Below are 17,294 nucleotides of genomic sequence, written 5' to 3'. Positions count from 1 at the left end.
GAGTCTCAGAATGCAGGGACATTTTAAGAAGCTTCAGCCAGGCAAATGAGAGATATTCAAGCCAAAGTTACCCTGTGGAAGACACCTGCTCTTTGCAGGGTTTGACCTTCCTTAATGTCCCTGCCATTCTCAGGTATTGACTGAGAGCAGCTTGTGGGAAATGTAGCCTTTGAAGATTCAGAGCCCAGCAGCTGTGCACCAATTACACCTTCCCCACAGCAGGAGATCTGAGCAGCACATTTCCATAACTGCTAAATCCACTAAAAGTGATGTAAATTGTGAAAAATCAAATACAGCAATGAAAATAAATAAGAAACACAAAACAATGTGAATTGCATAATTACTAACTTATAGTATAAATATGAATAATGGATCCACTAATAAAGTTTTATGATCATTTCAGTCAGTAAATCATTGAATATTTATAAAATATTATATGACTATTACTCTCATTGTTACTATAACATACTGTTAGCCTGCATTGAAGACTAGGGAAACTAGATTTCATATCCACTGAGTTCTTTTTTTTTTTTTTTGATGTCATGAATTTTATTTTATTTTATTTTTTTATATTATTATACTTTAGGTTTTAGGGTACATGTGCACAATGTGCAGGTTTGTTACATATGTATCCATGTGCCATGTTGTTTTGCTGCACCCATTAACTCGTCATTTAGCATTAGGTATATCTCCTAATGCTGTCCCTCCCCCCTCCCTCCACCCCACAACAGTCCCTGGAGTGTGATGTTCCTCTTCCTGTGTCCATGAGTTCTCATTGTTCAGTTCCCACCTATGAGTGAGAACATGCGGTGTTTGGTTTTTTGTCCTTGCGATAGTTTACTGAGAATGATGTTTTCCAGTTTCATCCATGTGCCTACAAAGGACATGAACTCATCATTTTTTATGGCTGCATAGTATTCCATGGTGTATATGTGCCACATTTTCTTAATCCAGTCTATCGTTGTTGGACATTTGGGTTGGTTCTAACTCTTCGCTATTGTGAATAGTGCCACAATAAACATAAGTGTGCATGTGTCTTTATAGCAGCATGATTTATAATCCTTTGGGTATATATCCAGTAATGGGATGGCTGGGTCAAATGGTATTTCTAGTTCTAGATCCCTGAAGAGTCACCACACTGACTTCCACAATGGTTGAACTAGTTTACAGTCCCACCAACAGTGTAAAAGTGTTCCTATTTCTCCACATCCTCTCCAGCACCTGTTGTTTCCTGACTTTTTAATGATGACTAGCCATATGTAGAAAGCTGAAACTGGATCCCTTCCTTACACCTTATACAAAAATTAATTCAAGATGGATTAAAGACTTAAATGTTAGACCTAAAACCATTAAAATCCTACAAGGAAACCTAGGCAATACCATTCAGGACATAGGCATGGGCAAGGACTTCATGTCTAAAACACCAAAAGCAATGGCAACAAAAGCCAAAATTGACAAATGGGATCTCATTAAACTAAAGAGCTTCTGCACAGCAAAAGAAACTACCATCAGAGTGAACAGGCAACCTACAGAATGGGAGAAAATTTTTGCAACCTACTCATCTGACAAAGGGCTAATATCCAGAATCTACAATGAACTCAAACAAATTTACAAGAAAAAAACAAACAACCCCATCAAAAAGTGGGTGAAGGACATGAACAGACACTTCTCAAAAGAAGACATTTATGCAGCCAAAAAACACATGAAGAAATGCTCATCATCACTGGCCATCAGAGAAATGCAAATCAAAACCACAGTGAGATTCCACTGAGTTCTATCTGAGATTGGCAGGTAACATACTGAGTGATTGTATTAGTCCATTCTCATGCTGCTATAAAGAACTGCCCAGAGACTGGGTAATTTATAAAGAAAAGAAGTTTAATTGACTCACAGTTCCGCGTGGCTGGAGAAGCCTCAGGAAACTTACAATCACGGTGGAAGGGGAAGTAAACATGTCCTTCTTCACATGATGGCAGGAAGAAGGAGAGCCAAGTGAAGCTGAGCTTCTGCCCCTTATAAAACCATCAGATCTCATGAGAACTCACTCTGTCTCATGGGAATAGCATGGGGGTAGCTGACCCCATGATTCACTTACCTCCCACCAGGCCCCTCCCATGACACATGCGGATTATGGGAACTACAATTCAAGATAACATTTGGGTGGGGACACAGCAAAACTATATCAGTGATTTCGATTCCTAAAGCCCCGAGAAGCCAGTTGAACACTTCTATTCAAAGCATTTGGCTTTGTCTTTCAACCTTGATAACCAAGATGATAAAGAATATCCCAGCATGTGAGGATGTGTCAATCTTTATTGGTGTCCTGGTCTAGAATTTGAACAGCCTAGAGCAGGAGTCCCCAACCCCCAGTACCGGTCTGTGGCCTATTAGGACCTGACCACACAGCAGGAGGTGAGCCACCGGGTTAGCAAGCATTACTGCCTGAGCTCCACCTCCTAACAGATCAGTCTCCCATCACCCCCAGACGGGATCGTCTAGTTGCAGGAAAACAAGCTCAAGGCTCCCACTGATTCTACATTATGGTGAATTGTATAATTATTTCATTACATATTACAATGTAATAATAATGGAAATAAAGTGCACAATAAATGTAATGCACTTGAATCATCCTGAAATCATCCTCTGCCCCGCTTCTGGTGGAAAAATTGTCTTCCACAAAACCCATCCTGGTCCCAAAAAGATTGCTGACCACTGGTCTAGAGAAATTTGACTTTTAATTAAAGGCATTTAACTTGAAGTTGCCACATTGCAACAGAAAGTAAACAAGCTACCAACCCAATCCCATGTGATTTAATGGTAATGATAGAGTGTTAAGAAAATAACTAGTTCTAACAATAAGGGATCCCAACCCCTTTGCCTAAAGCAGAAGGAGAAAAGAGCAGGCATTCATGCTGGACACTCAGGTTTCTCTGGAATATTTTGTTCTTTCGTGTTTGTCATACCATGATTGTGCTATTTAGAATTCACTTTCATTAGTAGACTAGGAAGAGTCTACAAATAATGAAAGTCATTAATGGGGGAGATTGAGAAAACTCGTGTGTGTTTCTTGGTGGCTGTCGTTTCACTGAAACTTATCTATCCTCGGGTTATGCCATGGTTTAACAGAGGAAATGTTCAGATTTCAACCTTGAACTTGTAATTGTGCACCTGTTTCAATAGGTGAAATGCCTGCTAAAATAAAAAGAAAAAACCTCCTTGGAAATTAGGTCAGAGGTCCTTTATTACATTTTGAAGTAAATATGCTGCTTATTTCTTATTTTTTTTTTTTTTTTTTTTTTGAGACAGAGTGTTGTTCGCCCTGGCTGGAGTGCAGTGGCATAATCTCAGCTCCCTGCAGCCTCCACCTCCTGGGTCCGAGTGATTCTCCTGCCTCAACCTCCCGAGTAGGTGAGACTACAGGTCGCACCACCATGCCCAGCTAATATTTGTACTTTTAGTACAGACGGGGTTTTGCCATATTGGCCAGGCTAGTCTCGAACTCCTGGCCTCAAGGGATCTGCCCACCTCAGCTTCCCAAAGTGCTGGGTTACAGGCTTGAGTCACCATGCCTGGCCTGCTTATTTACTCTAATAGTTCTACATTCCCTTGAGATTGTTCTCAGAAGCAATGGAGGCTATCATTTTAAAATGCAGTTACCTGTGTTGGAAACAAAATTGCAGCATTTCCTTTTTTGAGGAAATGAAGTGAAAAAGTGAGCCACTGGGTTAGTCTCCAAGTGAAGCAAGTCAGGAATTCTTGTCCCAGTGGGAGAGGATGAGTTTGTTTCCAGGCATTACATTAAATGAGAATATTTGTCTCATAACTGTAAGTGTGGGAAGAAGGATGTGTGTGGATATTGGAAAGCCAGAAGAGCCCTTGCCAGGGCAGTCTTGATGGATGAACATCCTACCTGCTAGGGAACATGAAGGAAGCCAGCCCCTCCCAGCCATCGTCTTTGCTCCTACCCTGGCAGTCACAACACAAGCAAGTGATTCAGGTAGGCCAACTGGATGTTCTTGCTCAAGTCTTTGAGCTATAAATAAGTAACACAAAGTAAACAAAACAGTCAGAATCCATTCACAGCCACAGTAATGGTGATAGTGTCATGGCAAAATCACCACTGACTAGCCAGGCATCCTTATCCTCTGTAGCTGCCCTGGTTCTTGCCCTTTCGTCAAATTTTCCTGCAGTTTTCATTGATTCCTGGAGATCTCCATACACTTCTAACAAGATTTCTTCTTGCTTAAGTTTACTACAAAAGCAGTTTTGCAACAAAAGGCATCCTAACTGAACATTAGTTAAGCAGGCATAGGGGAGCTAAAATTCTAATCCCAGTGTGGGATCAGGTCACTAAACAGGTCTTGAGGCAGAAGCTCAGTCACAGAGAGTTAAAAGTAAACACCAATGGGAAGACAAATTGCTTGGGGCTCCCCCCAGGCATCTGAATGCTAACTCTTCAACAGATTAGCTAATTCCCTTGCCAACAGCTTGTGAAGCTGAGGGTCCCCCTGCACCCTCTTCTCCCGTCAGGTATAACTCAGTAAGTGGCTACTAGTGATTCTGCCAAGAGTAAGCCAGCATGTGCTGGTCTCCATAGAAATGGAACCAGAGAAAACAGGGACAGAGAAGCTGTGAACATCATTGGTAAAACTCTAGAACTAGCAAAAGTTAATAAGGTCAAGAGTTTCCGTGGAAAGAGGGGTCTCCACTAAGTGGGAAGGTACTTATTCCTTTAAGACAGAAGGAAAAGGTGGAAAGCTGGGGAAGGAGGCAGCAGGATTGGGGATAAGAATATGTGAGGTAAGTTATATTGGTAGCTTCTATTTTGTGTGGGAAGCAAGAAGCCAGGCTGTCTGCTAAGAATGAGGGACTGAGAGAAAGAATAGAGGTTTGAAGATTAGGTAAATGCTGTCAATGGTCACTACTGGGGAAAGTATGAATAAAGAAAAAGAAACAACAACAATGGTCTGATGCAGTGGCTCACACTTGTAATCCCAGCACTTTGGGAGACCAAGGCAGGCGGATTACTTGAGGTCAGGAGTTTGAGACCATCCTGGCCAACATGGTGAAACCCCATCTCTACTAAAAATACAAAAATTAGTCGGGCGTTGTGGTGGGCACCTATAATCCCAGCTACTCGGGAGGCTGAGGCACAGGAATCTCTTGAACACAGGAGGCAAAGTTTGCAGTGAGCCACGATCACACCACTGCACTTCAGCCTGGGCAACAGAGCAAGACTCCATCTCAAAAAAAAGAAAAAAAAAAAAAGAATGCTTCATAAATCCAGGTGGATTGAAAATAACAAACACATGAATTCAGTCTAATCATGTGCTTCTCCTCCAGCAACGCCCTGCCCAGAACTATTAGCTGTGAAAATAATGGTCAGATTACTTAAAAGCTAAGAGTGTCCAGAATTAGCAGAAGGCCAAAGGGTGGAGAGAAGTGAGAGTGTTGATAAGGGGGCCATTGGGGTGTTGAAACATAGGTTTTTGGCGTATTCAGGGAGGGAGGTGAAACAGGAAGAAACTGAACAAATGGGAAACCAGGAAGGAAGCCAGAACAGGGAGAGTGTGATGAAAAAGAAAAACATGCTATGTGGAAAGGAAGAAAATAGTACAGGTAGGAGAAGTGACAGGATAGGGCTTCGTGATCGAAAGTAAAATCACAGATTTTAGAGAATGTGACTTCAGAAATGAGTGCCGGGGAGGAACGGAAGTAAAGGTCGTTCACTGTACCTAATGTAAAGCTATCAAGCATGACATCCCAAGAAAGTTGAAGTCACCCAGGATGATGGCAGGATTTGAGTAGAGAAGACATGTGTCTGTTGTCAGTTGTCTAAATGAGTATAAAACCATGAACGAAGAGTCAAGTGGACAATGGCAGAAAGAAAGCAGCACAATTGGGTGGTGTGGTTTGAACGGAGGGCTAGCCTAGCACAACGGAGTAGAAATGAGGGTCAGAAAATATTTAAATCATTTTACATCAAAGAAATGTTTTAATTATCACAACTGTCACAACTGGAAGGCCAGAGGGTTTTGAAGGTGATGGGTTTTGAAGGTGAATGATTTGAAGACGACCATGGCATCAAACTTTGGTTCCTTCTGTATTTGTGCTTAGCCCAGAGCTTCAACCTAACTTGACCTTGAAGTCTTAAGATGGCTTCCAGTAGCAATCAGAGCTATGTGCTCCTTGTTTACATTCAACTAAAGACAGAGAAACTGGTTTCTCATCTAACACTTTCAAAAGGAGAGAACTTTCTGAAACACCAACAGGAAATTTCTCCTTGCATCTCTTTGACTGGAATTGAGTCACATACCAACTTCTAAACCAATCACTGCCAAGAAAATAGCACTTCCTTTAGACAAGACACATCCAACTCTAGAGCGTCATATTACATTGTAACTTCTCAATAGGGGAAGGTGGGAGCAGATGTCGGGGAATGTACCATAACCTCCACCACTCACATGCATTTGTGACTACGAGGTTTCCTCAGCTTCTTTTTTAATGTGGCAGGTCTAGAATGGGTAACAAGTAATGACTTCAGTTCTCTGAATAAACAAAGTTTTGGCTTTCTATTAAAAAATCAAGATTGCATTGGTGACTCTGGACACACTACTCAATTTCTAACAATGCATAGAAACAGAATTCTCACAATTGCAAGTGGAGCTAAGAGCTACAAGCACATTTTATTCCATCTTGCAAAACTGCAGCAACCCTGTGGGTCTCTTGCCAAGACACCAGGACCGTCCTTCTACGCTTTGCACTAAAATTCCAGAGATTCTTCTCCAGCTACACATCCTAAATGCCATGCTGCTTGAGTGTTAGGCCTCTGCCTCCTACCTGCTGAAGCTGGAGACCATAAATAATATGCAGACCATCTAGAAGTCTTTACAGATGCTTGTGGCAGTCGAGGTGCACAGAACAACCAATGCCAGTACAAATACAAGACTTTCACTGTCCTGATTAAAAACTTCTCATGGTTCCCAGACAGAGAAGAACGTCCCAACTCCTTAGAACTGCACAAACGACTAGCTGCAAACAGACACAGCCAAACACAACCAAGCATAGCAGCTTCATTGCCCACTTTGCATCCCAAATATGTCCTTGGCATCCCTGAATGCTCCTTTACGTCTCTATGCTTGTGAAAATCCTCCTTCCTCTACTAAGAATCCCCTCCCCCTGCTTTTCTAACCAGTGATTCCCTTTTCTTCTGGTAGGAAATGAAATATTCCGTGCTCTGAAGTTTTCCCAGACACCTCAAGCAGCAGCTCCTCTGTTCCTCTGTGTTCCTGTAGCGATTCCCACCTGCCTCTATGGAGGTGCCTCTCACACTGTTCTGTGATCATGTGTTTCTCTGTACTTGCCTCTCCTAATTAGAGTGACAGTAACTTCAAGCAACTTTATTCACTGTTTTATTTTTAGTGTCTGAAAAGTAAAAGGTATCTATGTTTGTTGACATAGAGATCATTTATCTTTAAAAAATACTTTTAAAATTATAATTTGCTGTGTGAAATCACTTCTTCCTACTTTGATAGCTAATTGTCTGTTATTCATTATCAGTATAACTCACTATATTAACGCCCCTAGCCAAACTCCACAGCAGCAACAGCCAGATATTTGGCACTTTAAAATAAAAGTCCAGTATTTTCTGACTTTTTGAACTTCGTCATTTTAAAAATTCTAGCTGGGCATGGTGGCTCACGCCTGTAATCCCAGCACTTTGGGAGGCTGAGGCGGGCAGATCACTTGAGGTCAGGAGTTTGAGACCAGTCTGACCAACATGGTGAAAGCCTGTCTCTACTAAAAATAGAAAAATTAGCCAGGCATGGTGGCATGTGCCTGTAATCCCACCTACTCAGGAGGCTGAGGCAGGAGAATCACTTGAACCCAGGAGGCAGAGGTTGCAGTGAGCCAAGATTGCACCACTGCACTCCAGCCTGGGCAACAGAGCAAGACTCTGTCTTTAAAAAAAAAAAAAAAAAAAAATGTAAGTAGTTAAGAATATCTTTGTGAATAAATCATTTCATTGCTCATTTGCAGCAGGATATCTGGTATCATGCGGCCACAATTTACGACATATGCAGCTGATTGATATACAGACACGGTGCTAAATGCGACAAAGTAAAGCAAACGAGTAGGGCAGGATGGAAGTGTCAAAACTGATCGGCCAGTATAAATTTTCAAAATGTGTGGTCAGTATTCCTGGAGGCCAAACCCACTGGATGGCTTGTTTCCAAAATAACAGTATAACCTTCTTAAGAAACTGTTTTATTGTATAAAACTACTGCATTAGGAAAAGTTAGTCACTGTGTTTACTTCATTCTTCTGCTAACAAAAGAGAAATTATTTATTTTTTTTAGATGATAAGGAAATCTTAAGTGCTGTTCTCAGCTGAGAGAGGCTGAGAGAACATCAGGCCAGTCACTCCCACAACATACTTCTGAGAGCACAGAACTCCCATGTGATCTAGGGTTGCTCTTGTCCGGCCTTCTTATTTCCAAATTATGTTGACTCTTTCTCTGTTAAGGGATGACATGAGTTGAGCTTTAGATCTTGAAGTAAGGTTCATCTCCGTTTCCGAATATCTCATGTGAGAAACAGATGTAAAACGTAAAGCTTTCTCCTCATTTCATTCCAAATCCTGGTAGTGAGGAACTGGGAAGGGAAAGGAGGAAGGGAACAGTTTTCGAGTCCATATTGTGTGCCAGGCAAGGCTTCGAGATTGCAGCTTCCCCCAGGATGGAGATAGTATCTTATTGAACTTTAATATCTAGCATAGTTTCTGACATCTAGGCAGGTGCTCAGTGAATATTTATTGACTGAAACAATCTAAATCCATTTCAGATATAATCTCATTTAATCCTCGCAACCACCTCGAATTTGGAAATACTTTCTTCATTTAACAGAGAGGTTAAGTAACTTGCCTAAGGTCTCACTGAAAGGCCTGGATTACAAACTAAGGATGTAAAATCAAAGGGCATCTCAAAGTCATCTAGAAAAATGCAACTTTTTGTGTTAATCTGTCTAGGAGCTGGGGTAGAAAAAGGAAAAATGCTACTTTTTATAGATGAAACAAAACATTCATGGAATTTTATTGACTTTTTTATTTCACAACACATGGCTGTAAAAGTGAAAATCAAGACAAACATATACAGTCTTTCTTAAAACATTCTAGACAGTGAGTTTGACCATACATACACTAACATAGAGGATTCAATTCTTTTCTTTTTTTTTGACACAGGGTCTCACTCTGTCACCCAGGCTGGAGTGCAGTGGCACAATCTCAGCTCACTCCAACCTCTGCCTCCTGGGTTCCAGCAATCCTCCCACCTCAGCCTCCCATGTAGCTGGGACTACACGCTGGCACCACCACACTCAGCTAATTTTTTTGTATTTTTTGTAGAGATGGGGTTTCACCACATTGCCCAGGCTGGTCTCAACTCTTGAGCTCAAGTGATCCACCCACCTCAGTCTCCCAAAGTGCTGCGATTACAAGCGTGGGCCACCACAGCCGGCCTCAATTCCATTTTTACTGAATCACTGCTAGAATCAGTGATTATTTCATCATAATTTTCCTGCAATGTGGCAGGAACAAAAATGTCTGGGTGATAGACTTGGCAGCTCTGAATCCCAGCACGTGGTGAAGTTAAAAGATGGCATCAGAAATCATAAAATAGGCCGAGGGCGGTGGCTCATGCCTGTAATTCTGCACTTTTGGGAGGCCGAGGCAGGTGGATCACCTGAGGTCAGGAGTTTGACACCAGCCTGGTCAGCATGGTGAAACCCTGTCTCTACTATGTCTCTACTAAAAATGCGAAAATTAGCTGGGCATGGTGGACATATGACATAACAAATAACTCCATACAAACTAGAAAGAAGAAGAAGGATATTGATAAAGAAACAAGAGCAGGAGCAAACGACAAAGTCACAAAAGGTCTTGATGTAGAAAGGTAACCATGAGGAACTCTGTAGGGTGGTTGCTTGGAATACGTGGAATGAAATCGTAGGATATAATATTGGAACTGCAAATTATTGGATGTGAAGGGCTCCATTCACATCCATTTGTTAAAACAGTAATGATGATTCTTTTAAATTTTTGTGCCAAGTACGCAGAAGAAGACCCAAGTGCACTGGCAGACCCATGGCATCAGTACACATCTGCTACTGGCTCACTTCCTCTAACCTCCAGGGGCTTTTTCCCAACCTTCTGGTTTCCTTCTCTGTCACTGACCATTATAGAAGGAAAATGAATCCAATAATTAAATCTTGACCCAAACTCAAAACAAATAATTTCTTTGTTTTTTTGTTTGTTTGTTTGTTTTTTGAGACGGACTCTTGCTCTGTTACCCAGGCTGCAGTGCAGTGGCGCAATCTCGGCTCACTGCAACCTCCACCTCCAGTTCAAGCGATTCTCCTGCCTCAGCCTCCCAAGCAGCTGGGACTACAGGCCCGTGCCACCATACCCAGCTAATTTTTGTATTTTTAGTAGAGATGGGGTTTCACCATATTGGCCAGGCTGGTCTCGAACTCCTGACCTTGTGAACCACCCACCTTGGCCTCCCAAAGTGCTAGGATTACAGGCGTGAGCCACCGCACCCAGCCAAAACAAATAATTTCAACAGCATAAAAACATTTTATTCTCCTAGTGTTGTAACGAGGTAAGCATTTTCATATCTGAATGAACCTCTCTTCTTCCCATGATAGGAAGAGTTGATGTACAAGAATTTAATTAAAAAAAAATACACAGGAGAGGTTACGTACGGCATGCAGGTTAACAAGATCGGTGGATAGGTTAGAACCCTAAAGCATAATTAAAACAGCTTAGGTAATTGTTTTTAAACCAAGCTTTGAGAACTAAAAATGAAATTTCTTATTAAGAATATTCATGTGTTTTTCAGAGCACTGCTAGAACCAGTGATTATTTTTGAATAGGTAATATAAATTATAATGTTGCCTAATAGCTGAGAGGCTTTTGAGCCAAATACTCCCACCACATATATTTCCTAAGAGCATGGAAGTCCCACAGGCCTCTGTGTACCTAACAATGGCATGTGTACATGACATCATAATTTCACTTATCAAGGGAGGAAATGAGTCACACCTGAAGTTGTGTCATGTCATTGAAGCCAAACAATCTATCACTTTCAAAATTGTGGACGCAGTTTATTTCACAAAGAGTGTGTAGGCTAAAAATGTACGTCCTCTTCTATTCTACTGAAGCAAGAGAAGACAGATACCTTCTGCTGCTCCACCTCCAAATCTACTTCTTCATCTTGAGGGATTTGTGTTACTTCAAAAGAGCAGAAAAATTCTTTCTGCCACAATGTTCTCTTCAGCCATGGGTATGCTTCTAGGATTCCATTTCCTGATATTGTTCTTCTCCTCTTTTCGGGCAGGTGCACCTGAGTTTCAAATATTTCACATGCCTAAGTTGGTGCAGGTAAACTACATTCTTTTCCTTTTGCTTTCTGAGCCAGTTATTTCATTTCCTAGCACATTCTTCTAGATTTGGCCTTATGGAGCATCTGCCAATGAGAAACAAATGTCTGCCAAAAGCATCTGTGTTCCAAACAACCTTTGTCCATTCTTATTTCCTCTATTTGGATAATTCCACCTACATTTAATCCTCTCATCAGCCTATCATTCATCTTAAACCTGATTTCTATTTATTTTTGTGCTGGCTAGCTCCTCCTTAGTGCATATTATCCTACCTTTTCTGGGGGTCTGCAAATTTTCTAAGCATTATCCCTAATAACACATACTTTACAAACTTTCCTACTTACCACAAATGTACCATTTTGAGACTCACGTATCATTTTGAGACTCACGTAATAGGGGCTGATGCATTCTGTGCACTCCAACCTGGGAAACAGAGTGAGACTCTGTTTCAAGAAAAAAAAAGAAAAATGTAAAGGGACTCATGTACCCATTACCTAGCAGAAGTGTATGGTATCACTGCTGGCAAGCACAAGGATGTCCATATATCCAGTAGGGAGAGTTTGAATAATTCTTCTGTGGAGAAAATATAAGCATGTGGCAGAAAATGTCCAACTTTGGAGACAAGAAATTTGCTTATTGATATTTCTAAAAACAGTGTCATGTTTAAGGATGAGTTTCAAAGGAGAATGCAGATAATGACAGAAGAGCTCTAAAATCTTACACGAGTCATTAAACCCAGTTTTCTCTTCCATAGAAAGAGTGTATGTACTTGGCATCTAGCCTGCTAAAACTCTTACTCTGTGTTGGTCTGAGATTTTTGGTGTCCTCAGAGTGAATGTTATTTGTTTGTTTGTTGTTTGTTGTTTTTTTTGTGACAGGGTCTCACTCTGTTACCCAGGCTGCAGTGCAGTGGTATGATCACAGCTCACTGCAGCCTTGACCTTCCAGGCTCAGATGATACTCCCACCTCAGCCTCTTGAGTAGCTGGGACCACAGGCATGCACCACCATGCCCAACTGATTTTTTTTTTTTTGGTACAGGTGAGGTCTCACTATGTTGCCCAGGGTGGTTTCGAACTCCTGGGCTCAAGCAATCCTCCTGCCTTGCCCTCCCAAAGTGCTGGGATTACAGGCATGAGCCACCCTGCTGAGCCTAAGAGTGAATTTTGTACATAGAAAAATGATTTCAATGGTTACTTACTAAAATTAATTCAATCTATTAAAGCTATAAATTTTAAACCTACTTCTTTATTTGGCTTTTAAATTCTGTCTTGCTGAGTCTCTTACTCTCACTTGCTTTGATGAAACCCAGCTGCCGTGAGCCTGCAGCTCACAACCAGAGTTGGTCCATATGGAGAGGTCCATATGGTAAGGAAGTGAGGGAGGCCTCCAGCCAACAGCCAGTAAAAAACTGAGGCCCTCAGTCCAACAACCCATGAGCAAGTGAACGCTGCCCAAAATCACATGAACGATCTGGGAAGTGGATCCTTCCTCAGTCAGGCTCTTGAATCATAGTGACTCCTGCTGGATCTCCTTGACTGCAAGATCCTTAGGCAGAGGCATCCAGGTAAGCTGCAGCTGGATTTCTGTCCAGGGGAAACTGTGAGTTATTTTAAACTTGAGTTTTGGAGTCATTTTCTTTTTTTTGAGCTGGAGTCTTGCTCTGTTGCCCAGGCTGGAGTGCAGTGGCACAATCTCAGCTCACTGCAACCTCCATCTCCTGGGTTCAAGAGATTCTCCTGCCTCAGCCTCCTGAGCAGCTAGGATTACAGGCATGCACTACCATGCCCAGCCAATTTTTGTATTTCTTTCTTTTTTTTTTTTTTTTTTTTTTTTTACTAGAGACAGGGTTTCGTCATGTTGGCCAGGCTGGTCTTGAACTCCTCACCTCAAGTGATGTGCCCGCCTCAGCCTCCCAAATTGCTAGGATTACAGGCGTGAGCCACCATGCCCAGACTTGAGTAATTTTTATGCAGTAACAGATAACTAATACAGAAACTAAAAAAGACAAGTAAATGCAATGTGTGACCCTGGATTGGATATCGTGGGGAGGAACAGATGCTATAAAGGACATATTGGACAATTGCCAAATTTGAATATTGACAGTATATTAGGTAATAATATTAAACTTCCTTAATAGGACTATTGGACAGTGGTTATGTAAGGAAATGTTCTTTTTATTACGAAATTCACATTGAAGTATTTAGAAATAAAGGAAAATGATACCTGCAATTAACTCTTACATGGTTCAGGGAAAAATTAACAATAATATGTATTATAAGTAGAGAGAGTAGTAAGGCAAATGTGGCAAATTATTAATTTATGAATCTGGATAAAGGACACATATTTAAGAGATATTTGTACGTTTCTTGCAGCTCATCTGTAACTCTGAAAGTATTTTTTAAGGTTTTTTTTTCAGTAGTAAAGAGAAGCAATTTGTCGTTTGTGGCTTAAACCTAAAATGTGTTGTTACAGAATTTTAAAATTAATTAAGATTTTCATTTCTTTAGTAAGAAAAAAGAGACTTACTTTTTTTCTTTTAATAATGATAGTCTTCCTCTTTTGGTGCTTTTAAAACCAAATACAAGCATAAATGTATTCTGCCCATTGTATTTTCAGGAAAAAAATAGATTTGGCTAATTTAGATTAAAACGCTATGTATAAATTTCTGTATTTAAATCCTACACTTACTCTGAAGAATGTTGTTCAAGTAAGGAGACTCACGAGAACAAGGTGAAAGGATAACAATCCAATTCTAAGGCCTACCTTGTGCAAAAAGTCAAAATTTGACTTCGGTACCTTCCTGACATTCTATCTTGACAACACTTTGTGACAACCTGACTTGTCCCGTATTCACCTTATTTCCTGTGCTAATCCAACGATATTTTCTGATTAAAAGTTTTATATCACAAGAATTTTATGTTATTTTCCTTGCCTTAACACTTTTATCCCATCACTTGAATATTTTACCTTTTAATTTTTCACACTTTCAAGTGAGTGTTGTGGAGACAAATGTTGTCCATTATCCTTCACACCCATCTTCATTTCTTTTCTACCCCCTACTCATTCCACTTTCTTCTTTTACCTTCTTGGACGCCTTGCTTTCCTTCCCCTCCCATGGCTTTCTCTATCTCTTTGACACCTTCCCTCTTGCTTCCTCCATACTAACCCCACTTGATATGGTTTGGATCTGAGTTTTTGCCCAAATCTCATGTCAAATTTTAATATCTAATGTTGGAGATGGAGCCTGGTGAGAGGTGATAAGATCACGGGGGTGGATTTCTCATAAATGGTGTCACACCATCCCCTTGGCACTGTTCTCATGATCATGGGAGACTTCTACCATCTGGTTGTTTAAAAGTGTGTAGCGCCGCTCCCCTCCCCCCACCCCCACTCACTTTCTTGCTCCTGCTCTGGCCATGTGATGTGCCTGCTTCCCTTTCACCTTCTGCCATGATGGTAAGCTTCCTGAGGCCTCCCCAGAAGCTGAGCAGATGCCCCCATCATGTTTCCTGTACAGCCTGCAGAACCGAGAGCCAAATTAAACCTCTTTTCTTTACAAATTTCCCAGTCTCAGATATTTTTTTTGTTGTTTGTTTGTTTTTGTTTTTGTTTTTTGAGACGGATCTTGCTCTGTCACTCAGGCTGGAGTGCAGTGGCGCAATCTCGGCTCACTGCAACCTCTGCCTCCCGGGTTCAAGCAATTCTCCTGCCTCAGTCTCCCGTGTAGCTGGGATTACAGGCACGCGCCACCACATCCAGCTAATTTTTGTGTTTTTAGTAGAGACATGGTTTCACCTTGTTGGCCAGGCTGGTCTCAAACTCCTGACCTCGGATGATCTGCCCACCTCAGCCTCCCAAAGTGCTGGGATTACAGGTGTGAGCCACCACACCCGGATATTCCTTTATACACATCAGATATTCCTTTATACCAATGCAAGAACAGACTGATACATCACCCAAGGCCAGCTTTCACCATTTCATACCTAGATCACAACAATCACCTCCAAACTGATCCTCTGCCTATAGGCTCTCCAAGCTGCCCCAAACATTACAGAAGCATTCGATTTTAGAAGTTCAGAACCTATACACCTGTCCCTTATATCTGGTTTAAACTTACCAAGTCTCTATACTATGATTTCCTTACCTCTGAGAGGTACCAAACCACCAAACCGGTTTTTCTTTTTTTTCCCTTGACTTACTTGAGCCAGTGTTTCTCTCCCCTTTTAGGGCCACCTGTCACTAATATATTTAGGAAAAGACCCATTGCAGGTTTGTTGCAGAGTTCTCACTGTTCCCAGCTGTTTCTCCACGTTCTACCATGGCCCACGTGTCCCTTAGCACTGTCAGTGGGGACCTGGATAATTTCCTTTAGTCTTGTCCATCTCCTCTTCCACACATCATCACACATAGATGGTGGGAGAAATAATAAGAGGCAGCATAAGACATGAAAAGATAAATTTGGAACTAGCCTCTATATATGACTTTTTTCCCAACAGAGTCAAACCAAACATCATCTAAGGAGTTAAAGGTTTTATAGGGGTTTCCTTGTGAGCGTACTATGGAACAGCTGATCTCAAACTCCTGGGCTCAGGTGATGCTCCCACTTCAGCCTCTCAAAGTGTTAGGATTACAGATGTGAGCCACCATGCCTGGCTGACTCTTCTTTTTATAAAATTGCTTTTTCCTCAACTTTTTGTTTTGAAAAGTCATAAGCCTACAGAAAGTTACAAGAATTAATTTATACACCTATATGAAATTTGCTAGTCGTTAATTTTTTCAAAGTTCTCAATCTCTCTTCCCCTCTCTCTCCCTTTCTGAATCATTTGAAAATAAATTACAGGTATCTAGTCAGGCGTGGTGGCTCAAGCTTGTAAACCCAGCACTTTGGGAGGCTGAGGCGAGTGGGTTACTTGAGGTCAGGAGTTCAAGACCAGCCTGGCCAACCTGGTGAAATGTCATCTCCGCTAAAAATACAAACATTAGCCAGGCGTGGTGGTGGGTGCCTGTAATCCCAGCTCCTCGGGAGGCTGAGGCAGGAGAGAATCGCTTGAACCCAGGAGGCGGAGGTTGCAGCGAGCCCAGATCACACTATTACGCGTCAGCCTGGGTGACAGAGTGAGACTCCATCTCAATAAATAAACAAATAAATAAATAACAGATATCCCTGTTTACCCCAGCAAGAATCTAAAAACAAAGGCATTCTCTCGAATATTCTTACATAACCACAATACAGTGATCAAAATCAGGAAGTTTTAACATTGATACAACACTACTTTTCTGATATTATTTTCTCAATAATATTCTTTCTAGCCTAGTTTTTACCATCTGGAGTCACACATTGCATTCGGTTGCCATGTCCTTAGCCTTTTTCACTGTGAAACACTTCACTACTCTTTCTGTCTTTCGTGACATTGTCATATTTGGAGGGTAGTGGTCAGTCGTTTTGTAGAACACCTCTCGCCTTGGGTTTGTCTGATTATTTCCTTATGCTGAAATACAGACCACGCATTTTGGAAGGAAGAGTACAGGAATAATGTGCCCTTCTCAGTGCATCGCATCTGTGTGCTCCTGATGTCTGTTTGTGCCATTACTAGTGATGTTAAGCTTAATCACTTCTTCACAGTGAAAGTATCTCTTTCTTCCTTTGTGACTAATTAGTAGTCTGCTTTTATAGCAGCTCTGTTCATAATTGCCAGAAACTGAAATAAATTCAAACACCCTTCAGTGGATGAATGAATAAACAAAGCAATGCATTCATACGCTGGAATACACTGAACAATAAAAAAGAACAAACTGGCCAGGCATAGTGGCTCATGCCTGTAATCTCAGCACTTTGGGAGGCCGAGGCAGGTG

Source organism: Symphalangus syndactylus, chromosome 5 (assembly GCF_028878055.3).
Source record: "Symphalangus syndactylus isolate Jambi chromosome 5, NHGRI_mSymSyn1-v2.1_pri, whole genome shotgun sequence".
Classification (NCBI taxonomy): Eukaryota; Metazoa; Chordata; class Mammalia; order Primates; family Hylobatidae; genus Symphalangus; species Symphalangus syndactylus.
This window is presented reverse-complemented; position numbering follows the sequence as displayed.